Source organism: Triticum dicoccoides, chromosome 2A (assembly GCF_002162155.2).
Source record: "Triticum dicoccoides isolate Atlit2015 ecotype Zavitan chromosome 2A, WEW_v2.0, whole genome shotgun sequence".
NCBI lineage: Eukaryota > Viridiplantae > Streptophyta > Magnoliopsida > Poales > Poaceae > Triticum > Triticum dicoccoides.
The window spans coordinates 75,181,331-75,196,792 of NC_041382.1; positions in this window are offsets into that span (position 1 = coordinate 75,181,331).

A 15,462-nucleotide genomic window follows, 5' to 3' on the forward strand; every position below is an offset into this window, starting at 1 on the left:
CCCGCCGCCCCCTCTCGCCCACGTACGGCGCCCGCCGCCCCCTCTCGCCCTCGTACGCCGCCCGCCGGCCTCCCTCGCCCACCGCGCCGCCTCTCGCCCGCCCTCAACGCCGCCGGCCGGCCTCGCTGCCCTCAACGCCGCCGGCCGGCCTCGCCGCCCTCAACGCCGCCCCCCAATCCACCTCGGGCCGGCCTCGCCGCCCTCAACGCTGCTCTACAGAGAGCGATCGAGATCGTGGAGAGAGAGAGAGAATTTTTTTTGTTCTTTTTAATTTTAACTAGTTAATTAGTTTAACAAAAACGGTAAAATAACTTAAAACTTGATAATTAACAAAAAAACTGTAAAATTTGATAATTAACAAAAAAAACGTATATACGGAGAGGGGGCGGCGAGGGGGGCGGCGATGCGCGCGGTGTTTTTTTTAGGGATCGAGAGGGGACGGCGAGGGTTATAAATGTGTGTTGTCCTCGCCTCCCTCTCCGTGACGCCATCGTCTGCCGCCCCGTCTCGCGCTCTACCGCGACACCCTCTCCCACCCCTTCCTCACCTCCCTCTCCATGACGCCATCGTCTGCCGCCCCGTCTCGCGCTCTACCGCGACACCCTCTCCCACCCCTTCCTCGCCCCCTCCTTTTGCCACCGCCCTTTCGCCACCGCCACCGCCACATGCACCATCGAGGTTGTCGACAGTGCAACCGGCAGGCCGCTGGAGCCCCGCAAGAACGCCACCAAGTTTGTCAACCAATGCGGAGCCATTGTTAGAGACAACGTCTCGATCACCGTCCAGGAGTGGAATAAGCCAAAGAAGGCACGAATTGCTGGTTTCACTTTTGTCGATAAGAGAACAAAAAAAGATTGCTTCAAAAAGCTTATGGAACATTTCGTTCTACCTCCGGAATACAACAAATTCGATGAGGAGGGTAACAAGATTGAGGAAAACAAGGAGAGGAGGAGGCTAGTCAAACAGTTCGCTCTTCATAAGATGGCCGACGCATTCCGAAAATTCAAGCAAAATCTAGCCCATGACTTTGTCAAGCAGAACAAGACTCCGGATTTCAAAGGACAATATGAGAAACTGAAACATGATTGGCCAGAATTTGTGAAGCAAAAGAAATCGGAGCAGTTCATTCAAATATCGAAAAAATAAGGAAAATGCGGCTAAGAAGGAGTACAATCATATTATGGGGCCAGGAGGGTATCGCCTTTGGGAGCCTAGGTGGGAGAAGATGGAGAACGAGCTAAGGGCGCGAGGAATCCGTCCAGGTACGGAGGGATGGGACCCAAGGGCCAAAAGCTGGTGGTACGAGCATGGGGGAACGCTGAACCGGGAGACAGGGGACTGTGTTTACCGGGGCAAAATAATTAAACCCACCCAAGCCCTTATTGACGCAATGAGGGATGCTCAAGAGGGGAAGATCAAGTTCAACAGAGAGAACGACGTGCTGACAAAAGCCCTCGGGAATCCTGAACACGGAGGACGTGTACGAGGCATGGGGCACATTCCGTGGAAAATAGGGTTCCCCCAGAACGATGACCCGTACGGTTACAGAAGCCGGAAGAGAAAGATGGATCGGGAAGCAGATGTTGTGGCGCGGTTGGCATCGGAAATGGATGTGATGAAGAAAACCGTGAGTGTACTAGTAGCCGAACGAGATGCAGCTCGGGCGCAGCATGAAGATCATCCAGCGGATCTCAGAAGCCAGCAGCGGAGAAGCAGTGTGGCTTCCACGGAGGCCCCACCGGCTGGTGCAGATGCACCGACGATCGAAATTACTGCACCGGAGCCTCTGGTGGTCGAAATTACTGCACCGGAGCCTCTAGTGGTCGAAATTACTGCACCGGAGCCTCCTCGCTACCCCGTGGACGATATAAAGGAGATGAAAGAATGTCATCTGTATTATCCTATCGGGAACATGTCCATGAAGGTAGCCATCGGCAGTGCTTTACCATGTTTACCTGGAGCACTCCACCACAACACCCCCATTCAAGATGGCTATGCTCGTGTCACGGTGGAGGACATAGTCCAAGGGTTTGAGGACTTGGAGATTGACATTGCTACACCTGAAGGGGAGAAAAGACTTGGAAATGTCAAGCGCCATTTCATTCTATGGCAAAAGAAGTTTATCAAGTTTCCAGGCGAGGCGCCAAGGACAACAAGTCCACCCCCCTACGGTGGTGGCGGTTCACCTACACCTCCGTCACGTCAGCCGACGCAACCCAGTCCACAACGTCCGGCGGGTGATCAGACGCCGCCCCCCAGTCCTCGTCCGGCGGGTGATCAGACGCCGCCCCCCAATCCACCTCCGGCAAAGAAGCAGAAGCAGTCCTGGATTATTAACCCGGACCCTTATGTACCTAAGACCACAAAGGTACCGGAGCCATCATTGAAGCCTCTCCCCACAAGGCCTTGGGAACGTAGTGCCGAGGAAACTGCCGCGGCCGCGGCTGCTGATCATGAGAAATGGAAGGCGGACTGCAAGAAGAAAAGAGAGCCCGAGCCCAAGCCAGTATTTTCTGATGAGCAAAAGAAGTGGGCTAAGTCATTTTTGAGCACACCGTCCCAAGCCGCGAAGAATCTGCCTGACGACTATGCACGTGAACTTTGTAGGCAGGCACTCATGTTGAAGGAGAAGAAAGAGCGGGCGGAGAACCAGGAGAACAAAGCCTTGGAGGAGGCCGAGAAAATGGAATTAGAAAGTAAAAAAGCGGGAAACGAGTTGCCCAGCTCGGGGAACAAAATAAACAATCGATTGCCCTGCTTATAGTGAAAGCCGCCGGTCCGGATGACCCCGATATCATAGCAGCTGCGGCAGCACATGGATTGACTGTAACGAGTGCCAGAGAACAAGCGGCCAACTTAGGTATTACTCTCTGTGAACTGTTAGGCCTTGATGAGGCGCCAGTGAAGGAGGTAGTAATTACATATGTGAAGAATGGGCCTCTCGTCGAGCCTGCGCAGGAACAGGATCTACCTCCACAAATGAAAGGTCTGCTGAAATGGTACAAGGGTTACATAAAAAATAAAAACGCCAAAGAATATATTTATGCGGAAGTTAGATATGAGCATCACTTCAAACATTACTATGTACAAATTCATCTAAGTGAATTGTTCCAGCTTTTCAATCTGCGCGAGCTCGACAAATCTATCATCAGTTGCTACGTTCTGTAAGTGATTTATTTCTACCCCATCTCGTTCATATTGCCTGCACTATATATATGTCCTAACTATATTGTTGTGTCCGCTATTATACATGCAAAATGAAGATTAAGGAATGCAGAGTAAGGAACATCCATGATGTTGGGTTCATTGACCCACACATCGTTAATGGATATGTGTTGGAGCATCACCCCGCCGACATGGAGGCAGACCTGTGGCAGTTTCTTACAAAGCAGGAACTCAAAAGTGATATTCTATTTCCTTACCATTTTGGGTGAGTGTTTCTGTCTTGAGCACATTCTCTTTTGTTTACTCCATGCATGGTATGTGGCCGGCTAATCGATGAGTTATGCATGACGTACTGTGCATGTATCGTGTCCGCAGGTTCCACTGGATTCTGCTAGTAATTAAAGTTGACACCTCAGAATGTCTCGTCCACGACTCTCTGAATAAGGATCCAAAGCTTTGGGTCGACATGAGAAGAATGCTGCAGAAGTAATTATTTTCATTCATTTGCGCTCTATATCGATCGGCCTATTTCGTTCATTTCCTAATATCAAGTAACTAATAACTCTCTTGTTCATTTAATTTTCTTTGCCTCGTAGGGTTTGGAGACGGTTCGTAGATACAAAGGTCGGTGAATTCAAAAAGAGCTAGAATTCAAAAGGGCAAAGGCTAAGAATGGTGAGGATATTCAGCCAGCGGGGACCAATCTATGTGCATACTATGTCTGTGAGATGATCCGGAGATACACCTCTGAGCGGGTTCCGAGTGATACCAATGCTCAGAGGAATAACCTCCGGATGATGCTTAGTCCAGAAGCTCGCTTCCGACCACTTCAAGAGGAACTAGCTGGATGGTTCAGGAGGGAAGTCCTCCATCCTAAAGGAGAACACCATTACGAGGACGTAGAACTTTATATGCATTAAATTATGTATGGAAACTTGTTCAAAATTGTATATGGTCATCCGATGATATTGAAAATATATTGTATATTCCTCTTGAATTCTTTTTGGTTCTAATTTCAAATTTGTTTGAAATTGTACATTCATATGCATGTATGTAGTACCGTAGAATATGTGAAACTCCTTCAAAATTAAAATAAAGCACAAAAGAAATAAAACAATACAAATTAAACAGAAAACAGGTTTAAGGGGGGGGGGGCTAAAACCCTAAACCTGCGGCGGCCTTTAGTCGCGGTTGGCCAGAAGAACCGCGACTAAAGGTCCTCCGCCCCGACGGCCACCTGGCGCCCACGTGGACGGGCCTTTAGTCGCGGTTCTTAAGCAACCGCGACTAAAGGGTGGGGCCTTTAGTCGCGCCCGTTCGGTCGCGGTTGCGCAACCGCGACTAATGGCAGTTGCGAACCGCGACCAAAGGCCCTTTTTCCACCAGTGTATGCAGCTTTTCTGCATGCACACATGCATGGGCCAACCATAATGGCCCGTCATCTTGATGGTAGCAGCGGACATTTGCTTACCTAGTATCATGAAGTGCTTACTAGATGTTGGTGCTAACCCCGATATTCTTGATGAAATGAGTCTTATATTGTTTCCTCCTCCTTTGCCTTCGTGATCTACTTTTAATGCATATTGTTTGTTGGTCTTTGGATGAATATTTTTGCCTCACCCGGGACATGTTAGGTTGATAGGTTCTAGGCAGAGACAAAATGAAAGTAGACCCACATGTTTATTGTGTACCATTATAAGGTTTTGCACTGCTATGATCAGTAGAGATCTTCTTTAGTTCTTCTAGGTGTTGAACTTTCCATTTGCTGCCCATCGAAGACTGGCATAGGGCTCTCTACTCTTATTTGTTTTTGCAGGAATCCTTATTAATCAACATCCTGTATAATTATCTCTTTGCAGAGTGCCTTGCGGAATTTTCATATATTTGTTTATTTGCCAATCGAGAAATTCTCCAGCTTCATTGCCTTGTCAAGTAGACACATAGTGCTAATTTTTGTAAAGACTTATTCTTCTATGTATGTTGTTGTGTTGATGGCATATTCTCACTATCCTACTTGACAAAATAATGCAATCTAAGAAACACATTTGTATGAGCTTCAGATTAATATTTTATTATTTTTACAGGAGTTAACCTTACAAAAAAACTGTTTTACACACTTTTTCCAAAAAAACATGACAATATTTCTACGGGACAAATGCATTTTTGCCCCTAGTTGGAACCTACCCACGGGTTTTGCCCTTACTTTTCGACTCTGCTTAGTTTTGCCCTTAGATTTTTCTCCGAGGTCACCCGAATGCCCTTTGACTGTTTGACCAATACTTTGAAAACTCATAACAAATTGATATGAACTCAGAAAAATGGAAATAAGATATCAAAATGTTCAGATAAACATTACCTTTATGTGTATGTCATTTGCATTTAGGACAAAAGTAATGTTTAAACTACCTAAGGTTATTAATGTTTTTAACATTATTAAAAATAAAAAGGTATGAACAATAATTTTTTCAGGAATAAAAGTTACATGCAAATGTAGGTGACATTTTCTGAACATCCTGAAATCTTGTTTGCATTTTTCTGATTTCATATCAACTTGTTATGAAGTTTCAATATAATGGTCAAAGTCGTTTGAAATTTCATAACAAGTTGATATGAACTTTGAAAAAAATGCAAAAAAAGATATCAGGATGTTCAGAAAACAACACCTACATTTGCATGTAATTTTTATTGTTGAAAAAAGTATTTTTATACCTTTTTATTTTTAATAATGTTAATAACATTAATAACATCGGGTAGTTTAAACGATACTTTTGTCCTTAATGCAAATGAGATGCACATAAAGGTAATGTTCTTCTGAACATTTTGATATCTTATTTGCAGTTTTCCGAGTTCATATGAATTTGCTATTAATTTTCAAAGTACTGGTGAAACGGTCAAAGGGCATTGGGGTGACCTCGGGGGCAAATCTAAGGGCAAAATTGAGCAGAGTCGAAAAGTAAGGGAAAAACCCGTGGGTAGGTTCCAACTAGGGGCAAAAAATGCAATTGTCCCTATTTCTACACATACATCAATTTTGTGCTACCACATGTCGGGTAGCCCACATGGTCGATTCTTACCGAGGCGTACTTTCCACTTTTTGAATGGCGCACATGAGCCATACTTTTCTTTGGGGACACTTTCGTAAAATGCATGTATGAAAATTCAGGAAATTTTCTTTTAGATTTTTGAACATTTGAATATTCAAAATGAACTTTAAAAATATTTCAATGTTAAAAAAATTAAAGTGAGAAATTTCAAAACTTGAAAAAAATTCCGACTTGTGATATTTTTTAACTTTCATTTTTTGTACTTTACACAAGAAACTGGAAAATTGGAACTGTCACACGCGTAGGCCCCACCTCTTCATCCGATACCGCATGTGTAGCCAACTGTTACCGCACGTGCTTGTGTGCCCACTCCCCCCACCCCTCCCGCGTACGACGACGGCTTCCGGCGCCTTCCGCATTCCTGCCCCCCACCATGACGGGTGTGCCACAAAAAAGCGTGTCCGGACAACCATACCCAATGTGCTCCCATGCTTGACTGGGGTGCATTAAACTGTGGAGGAGCGATTTCATTCTCGAAGGTTCACGTGGTCAAGTTACCAAAAAAACTCATTTACACACTTTCTCCAAGACAAACATGACAATATTTCCACATATACATTGATTTTAAGATATCATGTGCCAGGTAGCCCACGCGGTCGATTCTTACGAATGTGTACGTTCCACTTTTTAAATGGCGCACATGATCCATACTTTTCTTTGGGACACTTTCATAAAATTCAGAAAATTTTGTTTTAGATTTTTGAACATTTGGATATTTAGAATGAACTTTTAAAAAATAATGTTAAAAAATTAAGGTTGAGATTTTTTGAAACTTGAACTTTCAAAATTCAGACTTATTATATCTTTTAACTTCATTTTTTAATATTGTACAAAAGAAAAGAAAAGGCTGGAAAATGCCACGCAGGTAGGTGCCACCTCTTCATCTCGTACCACGTATGTTGCCAACTGTTGCTGACGTGCCCTATCTGTTGGAAATATGCCCTAGAGGCAATAATAAAAGTATTATTATATTTCAATGTTCATGATAAATGTCTTTTATTCATGCTATAACTGTATTATCCGGAAATCGTAATACACGTGTGAATACTTAGACCACAATATGTCCCTAGTGAGCCTCTAGTTGACCAGCTCGTTGTGATCAACAGATAGTCATGGTTTCGTGACTATGGACATTGGATGTCATTGATAACGGGATCACATCATTAGGAGAATGATGTGATGGACAAGACCCAATCCTAAGCATAGCATAAAAGATCGTGCAGTTTGTTTTGCTAGAGCTTTGCCAGTGTCAAGTATCTCTTCCTTCGACCATGAGATCGTGTAACTCCCGGATACCGTAAGAGTGCCTTGGGTGTATCAAACGTCACAACGTAACTGGGTGACTATAAAGGTGCATTACAGGTATCTCCAAAAGTAGCTGTTGGGTTGACACGGATCGAGACTGGGATTTGTCACTCCGTATGACGGAGAGGTATCTCTGGGCCCACTCGGTAATGCATCATCATAATGAGCTCAATGTGACCAAGGTGTTGTACACGGGATCATGCATTACGGTACGAGTAAAGTGACTTGCCGGTAACGAGACTGAACAAGGTATTGGGATACCGACGATCGAGTCTCGGGCAAGTAACGTACCGATTGACAAAGGGGATTGCATACAGGGTTTGATCGAATCCTCGACATCGTGGTTCATCCAATGACAACATCGAGGAGCATGTGGGAGCCATCATGGGTATCCAGATCCCGCTGTTGGTTATTGACTGAGAGCGTCTCGGTCATGTCTGCATGTCTCCCGAACCCGTAGGGTCTACACACTTAAGGTTCGGTGACGCTAGGGTTATTAGGAAGACTAGTATGTGACTACCGAATGTTGTTCGGAGTCCCGGATGGGATCCTGGACGTCACGAGGAGATCCGGAAGGGTCCGGAGGTAAAGATTTATATATGGGAAGTTGTCAAACAGACACCGGGAAGTTTCGGGGTCATACCGGTATTGTACTGGGGCCACCGGAAGGGTTCCGGGGGTCCACCGGGAGGGGCCACCCCTCCCGGGGGGGCCACATGGGCTGCATGGGGCAGGGAGCCAGCCCCTGGTGGGCTGGCCGCACCCCCTCCCTTGGGCCCATGCGCCTAGGGTTGAGGGGGGGAACCCTAGAGGGGGCGCCCCCTTGGCTTGGGGGGCAAGCCACCCTCTCCCCTCTCCCCTAGGCCGCCGCACCCCCCCCTAGATGGGTTCTAGGGGGCCGGCCCCCTTCTCCCTTCCCCCTATAAATAGAGGGGTGAGGGGAGGGCAGCCGCACCACCCTCCAAGGCGCAGCCCTCCCCTCCCCAACACCTCTCCTCCTCCGTTGTGTGCTTGGCGAAGCCCTGTCGGAGTACTGCCTCTCCACCATCACCACGCCGTCGTGCTGCCGGTGGAGCTGTCTTCCTCAACCTCTTCTTCCCCCTTGCTGGATCAAGAAGGAGGAGACGTCTCCCGTCCCGTACGTGTGTTGAACGCGGAGGTGCTGTCCGTTCAGCACTTGGTCATCGGTGATTCAAATCACGTCGAGTACGACTACATCATCACCTTGCAAGCTTCCGCACGCGATCTACAAGTGGTATGTAGATGCAAACTCTCTCCCTTGACTCGTTGCTTAGATGAACTCATAGATGGATCTTGGTGAAACCGTAGGAAAATTTTTAATTTTCTGCAACGTTCCCCAACAGTGGCATCATGAGCTAGGTTTATGCGTAGTTCTCTTTGCACGAGTAGAACACAATTTTGTTGTGGGCGTGGATTTTGTCATCTTACTTCCCTCTACTAGTCTTTTCTTGCTCAACGGTATTGTGGGATGAAGCGGCCCGGACCAACCTTACACGTACGCTTACGTGAGACCGGTTCCACCGACTGACATGCACTAGTTGTATAAGGTGGCTGGCGGGTGTCTGTCTCTCCCACTTTAGTTGGAGCGGAATCGATGAACAGGGCCCTTATGAAGGGTAAATAGAAGTTGACAAAATCACGTTGTGGTGATTCGTAGGTAAGAAAACGTTCTTGCTAGAACCCAATTGCAACCACGTAAAAGATGCAACAACAATTAGAGGACGTCTAACTTGTTTTTGCAGCGATTGATCATGTGATGTGATATGGCCAGAAGTTGTGATGAATGATGAATTGTGATGTATGAGATCATGTTCTTTGTAATAGGATTCACGACTTGCATGTCGATGAGTATGACAACCGGCAGGAGCCATAGGAGTTGTCTTTATTTTTTGTATGACCTGCGTGTCATTGAATAACGCCATGTAAACTACTTTACTTTATTGCTAAACGTTAGTCATAGAAGTAGAAGTAGTCGTTGGCGTGACAACTTCATGAAGACACGATGATGGAGATCATGATGATGGAGATCATGGTGTCAAGCTAGTGACAAGATGATCATGGAGCCCCGAAGATGAAGATCAATGGAGCTATATGATATTGGCCATATCATGTCACAACTATATAATTGCATGTGATGTTTATTATGTATTACGCATCTTGTTTACTTAGGACGACGGTAGTAAATAAGATGATCCCTTATAAAATTTCAAGAAGTGTTCTCCCCTAACTGTGCACCGTTGCTACAGTTCGTCGCTTCTAAGCACCACGTGATGATCGGGTGTGATGGATTCTTACGTTCACATACAACGGGTGTAAGACAGTTTTACACAGCAAAAACACTTAGGGTTCACTTGACGAGCCTAGCATGTGCAGACATGGCCTCGGAACACGGAGACCGAAAGGTCGAACACGAATCGTATGGAAGATACGATCAACATGAGAATGTTCACCGACGATGACTAGTCCGTCTCACGTGATGATCGGACACGGGCTAGTCGACTCGGATCGTGTAACACTTAGATGACTAGAGGGATGTCTAATCTAAGTGGGAGTTCATAATTTGATTAGAACTTTATTATCATGAACTTAGTCTAAAACCTTTGCAAATATGTCTTGTAGATCAATGGCCAACGCTAATGTCAACATGAACTTCAACGCGTTCCTAGAGAAAACCAAGCTGAAAGATGATGGCAGCAACTATACGGACTAGGTCCGGAACCTGAGGATCATCCTCATAGCTGCCAGGAAACAATATGTCCTAGAAGGACCGCTAGGTGACGCCCCCGTCCCAGAGAACCAAGACATTATGAATGCTTGGCAGTCTCGTGCTGATGATTACTCCCTCGTTCAGTGCGGCATGCTTTACAGCTTAGAACCGGGGCTCCAAAAGCGTTTTGAGCACCACGGAGCATATGAGATGTTCGAAGAGCTGAAACTAGTTTTTCAAGCTCATGCCCGGGTCGAGAGATATGATGTCTCCGACAAGTTCTACAGTTGTAAGATGGAGGAAAAGAGTTCTGTCAGTGAGCACATCCTGAAGATGTCTGGGTTGCACAACCGTATGACCCAGCTGAACATTAACCTCCCAGATGAGGCGGTCATTGACAGAATCCTCCAGTCGCTCCCACCAAGCTACAAGAGCTTTGTGATGAACTACAACATGCAGGGGATGGAAAATACCATTCCTGAAGTGTTCTCGATGCTGAAGTGAGCAGAGGCTGAAATCAAGAAAGAACATTAAGTGTTGATGGTCAATAAGACCACTAAGTTCAAGAAGGGCAAGGGTAAGAAGAACTTCAAGAAGGACGGCAAAGATGTTGCCGTGCCTGGTAAGCCAGTTACCAGGAAGAAGTCAAAGAATGGACCCAAGCCTGAGACTGAGTGCTTTTATTGCAAGGGGAAGGGTCACTGGAAGCGGAACTGCCCCAAATACTTAGCGGATAAGAAGGCCGGCAACACCAAAGGTATATTTGATATACATGTGATTGATGTGTACCTTACCAGTACTCGTAGTAACTCCTGGGTATTTGATACCGGTGCCGTTGCTCATATTTGTAACTCACAGCAGGAGCTGCGGAATAAACGGAGACTGGCGAAGGACGAGGTGACGATGCGCGTCGGGAATGGTTCCAGAGTCGATGTGATCGCCGTCGGCACGCTGCCTCTACATTTACCTACGGGATTAGTTTTGAACCTTAATAATTGTTATTTAGTGCCAAGTTTGAGCATGAACATTGTATCTGGATCTCGTTTAATACGAGATGGCTACTCATTTAAGTCTGAGAATAATGGTTGTTCGATTTATATGAGAGATATGTATTATGGTCATGCTCCGATGGTCAATGGATTATTCTTAATGAATCTCGAGCGTAATATTACACATGTTCATAGTGTAGATGCCAAAAGATTTAAAGTTGATAACGATAGTCCCACATACTTGTGGCACTGCCGCCTTGGTCACATTGGTGTCAAGCGCATGAAGAAGCTCCATGCCGATGGACTTTTAGAGTCTCTTGATTATGAATCGTTTGACACGTGCGAACCATGCCTTTTGGGCAAAATGACCAAGACTCCGTTCTCCGGAACAATGGAGCGAGCAACCAACTTGTTGGAAATTATACATACCGATGTGTGCGGTCCAATGAGCGTTGAGGCTCACGGAGGATATCGTTATGTTCTCACTCTCACAGATGACTTGAGTAGATATGGGTATGTCTACTTAATGAAACACAAGTCTGAGACCTTTGAAAAGTTCAAGGAATTTCAGAATGAGGTAGAGAATCAACGTGATCGAAAGATAAAATTCTTACGATCAGATCGTGGAGGAGAATACTTAAGTCACGAATTTGGTACACACTTAAGGAAATGTGGAATCGTTTCACAGCTCACGCCGCCTGGAACACCTCAGCGAAACGGTGTGTCCGAACGTCGTAATCGCACCCTATTGGATATGGTGCGGTCTATGATGTCTCTTACCGATTTACCGCTATCATTTTGGGGATACGCTCTAGAGACAGCTACATTCACTTTAAATAGGGCACCGTCTAAATCCGTTGAGACGACACCGTATGAATTATGGTTTGGAAAGAAACCTAAGCTGTCGTTTCTAAAAGTTTGGGGATGCGATGCTTATGTCAAGAAACTTCAACCTGAAAAGCTCGAACCCAAGTCGGAAAAATGCGTATTCATAGGATACCCTATGGAAACTGTCAGGTATACCTTCTACTTAAGATCCGAAGGCAAGATCTTGGTTGCCAAGAACGGATGCTTTCTGGAAAAAGAGTTTCTCTCAAAAGAAGTAAGTGGGAGGAAAGTAGAACTCGATGAAGTACTACCTCTTGAGCGGGAAAGTGGCGCAGCGCAGGAAACCGTTCCTGTGATGCCCACACCGACTGAAGAGGAAAACAATGATGATGATCAAGGTACTTCGGATCAAGTTACTGCTGAACTTCGTAGGTCCACAAGGACACGTTCCGCACCAGAGTGGTACGGCAACCCTGTCCTGGAAATCATGTTGTTAGACAACAATGAACCTTCGAACTATGAAGAAGCGATGGCGGGCCCGGATTCCAACAAATGGCTTGAAGCCATGAAATCCGAGATAGAATCCATGTATGAAAACAAAGTATGGACTTTGACAAACTTGCCCGATGATCGGCGACCGATAGAAAACAAATGGATCTTTAAGAAGAAGACGGACGCGGATGGTAATGTTACAATCTATAAGGCTCGACTTGTCGCTAAGGGTTATCGACAAGTTCAAGGGATTGGCTACGACGAGACTTTCTCTCCCGTAGCGAAGCTGAAGTCCGTCCGAATCATGTTAGCAATTGCCGCATACTATGATTATGAGATATGGCAAATGGACGTCAAAACGGCATTCCTTAACGGGCATCTTAAGGAAGAACTGTATATGATGCAGCCGGAAGGTTTTGTCAATCCTCGGAACGCTAACAAAGTATGCAAGCTCCAGCGATCCATTTATGGACTGGTGCAAGCATCTCGGAGTTGGAACATTCGCTTTGATGAGATGATCAAAGCGTTTGGGTTTATGCAGACTTATGGAGAAGCTTGCGTTTACAAGAAAGTGAGTGGGAGCTCTGTAGCATTTCTCATATTATATGTAGATGACATACTCTTGATGGGAAATAATATAGAATTTCTGGACAGCATTAAGGCCTACTTGAATAAGTGTTTTTCAATGAAGGACCTTGGAGAAGCTGCTTATATATTAGGCATCAAGATCTATAGAGATAGATCGAGACGCCTCATAGGTCTTTCACAAAGCACATACCTTGATAAGATTTTGAAGAGGTTCAAAATGGATCAGTCCAAGAAGGGGTTCTTGCCTATGTTACAAGGTGTGAGATTGAGCTCGGCTCAGTCACCGACCACGGCAAAAGATAAAGAAGAGATGAGTGTCATCCCCTATGCTTCAGCCATAGGATCTATTATGTATGCCATGCTGTGTACCAGACCCGATGTAAACCTTGCCGTAAGTTTGGTAGCAAGATACCAAAGTAATCCCGGCAAGGAACACTGGACAGCGGTCAAGAATATCCTGAAGTACCTGAAAAGGACGAAGGACATGTTTCTCATTTACGGAAGAGACGAAGAGCTCGTCGTAAAGGGTTACGTCGACACTAGCTTCGACTCAGATCTGGATGACTCTAAGTCACAAACCGGATACGTGTATATGTTGAATGGTGGAGCAGTAAGCTGGTGCAGCTGCAAGCAGAGCGTCGTGGCGGGATCTACGTGTGAAGCGGAGTACATGGCAGCCTCGGAGGCAGCGCATGAAGCGATCTGGGTGAAGGAGTTCATCACCGACCTAGGAGTCATACCCAATGCGTCGGGGCCGATCAAACTCTTCTGTGACAACACTGGAGCTATTGCCCTCGCCAAGGAGCCTAGGTTTCACAAGAAGACCAGGCACATCAAGCGTCGTTTCAACTCCATCCGTGAAAATGTTCAAGATGGAGATATAGAGATTTGCAAAGTGCACACGGATCTGAATGTCGCAGATCCGCTGACTAAACCTCTCTCGCGTGCAAAACATGATCAACACCAGAACTCTATGGGTGTTCGATTCATCACAATGTAACTAGATTGGTGACTCTAGTGCAAGTGGGAGACTGTTGGAAATATGCCCTAGAGGCAATAATAAAAGTATTATTATATTTCAATGTTCATGATAAATGTCTTTTATTCATGCTATAACTGTATTATCCGGAAATCGTAATACACGTGTGAATACTTAGACCACAATATGTCCCTGGTGAGCCTCTAGTTGACCAGCTCGTTGTGATCAACAGATAGTCATGGTTTCGTGACTATGGACATTGGATGTCATTGATAACGGGATCACATCATTAGGAGAATGATGTGATGGACAAGACCCAATCCTAAGCATAGCATAAAAGATCGTGTAGTTTGTTTTGCTAGAGCTTTGCCAGTGTCAAGTATCTCTTCCTTCGACCATGAGATCGTGTAACTCCCGGATACCGTAAGAGTGCCTTGGGTGTATCAAACGTCACAACGTAACTGGGTGACTATAAAGGTGCATTACAGGTATCTCCGAAAGTAGCTGTTGGGTTGACACGGATCGAGACTGGGATTTGTCACTCCGTATGACGGAGAGGTATCTCTGGGCCCACTCGGTAATGCATCATCATAATGAGCTCAATGTGACCAAGGTGTTGGACACGGGATCATGCATTACGGTACGAGAAAAGTGACTTGCCGGTAACGAGACTAAACAAGGTATTGGGATACCGACGATCGAGTCTCGGGCAAGTAACGTACCGATTGACAAAGGGGATTGCATACAGGGTTTGATCGAATCCTCGACATCGTGGTTCATTCGATGACAACATCGAGGAGCATGTGGGAGCCATCATGGGTATCCAGATCCCGCTGTTGGTTATTGACTGAGAGCGTCTCGGTCATGTCTGCATGTCTCCCTAACCCGTAGGGTCTACACACTTAAGGTTCGGTGACGCTAGGGTTATTAGGAAGACTAGTATGTGACTACCGAATGTTGTTCGGAGTCCCGGATGGGATCCTGGACATCACGAGGAGATCCGGAAGGGTCCGGAGGTAAAGATTTATATATGGGAAGTTGTCAAACAGACACCGGGAAGTTTCGGGGTCATACCGGTATTGTACTGGGGCCACTGGAAGGGTTCCGGGGGTCCACCGGGAGGGGCCACCCCTCCCGGGGGGGCCACATGGGCTGCATGGGGCAGGGAGCAAGCCCCTGGTGGGCTGGCCACACCCCCTCCCTTGGGCCCATGAGCCTAGGGTTGAGGGGGGGAACCCTAGAGGGGGCGCCCCCTTGGCTTGGGGGGCAAGCCACCCTCTCCCC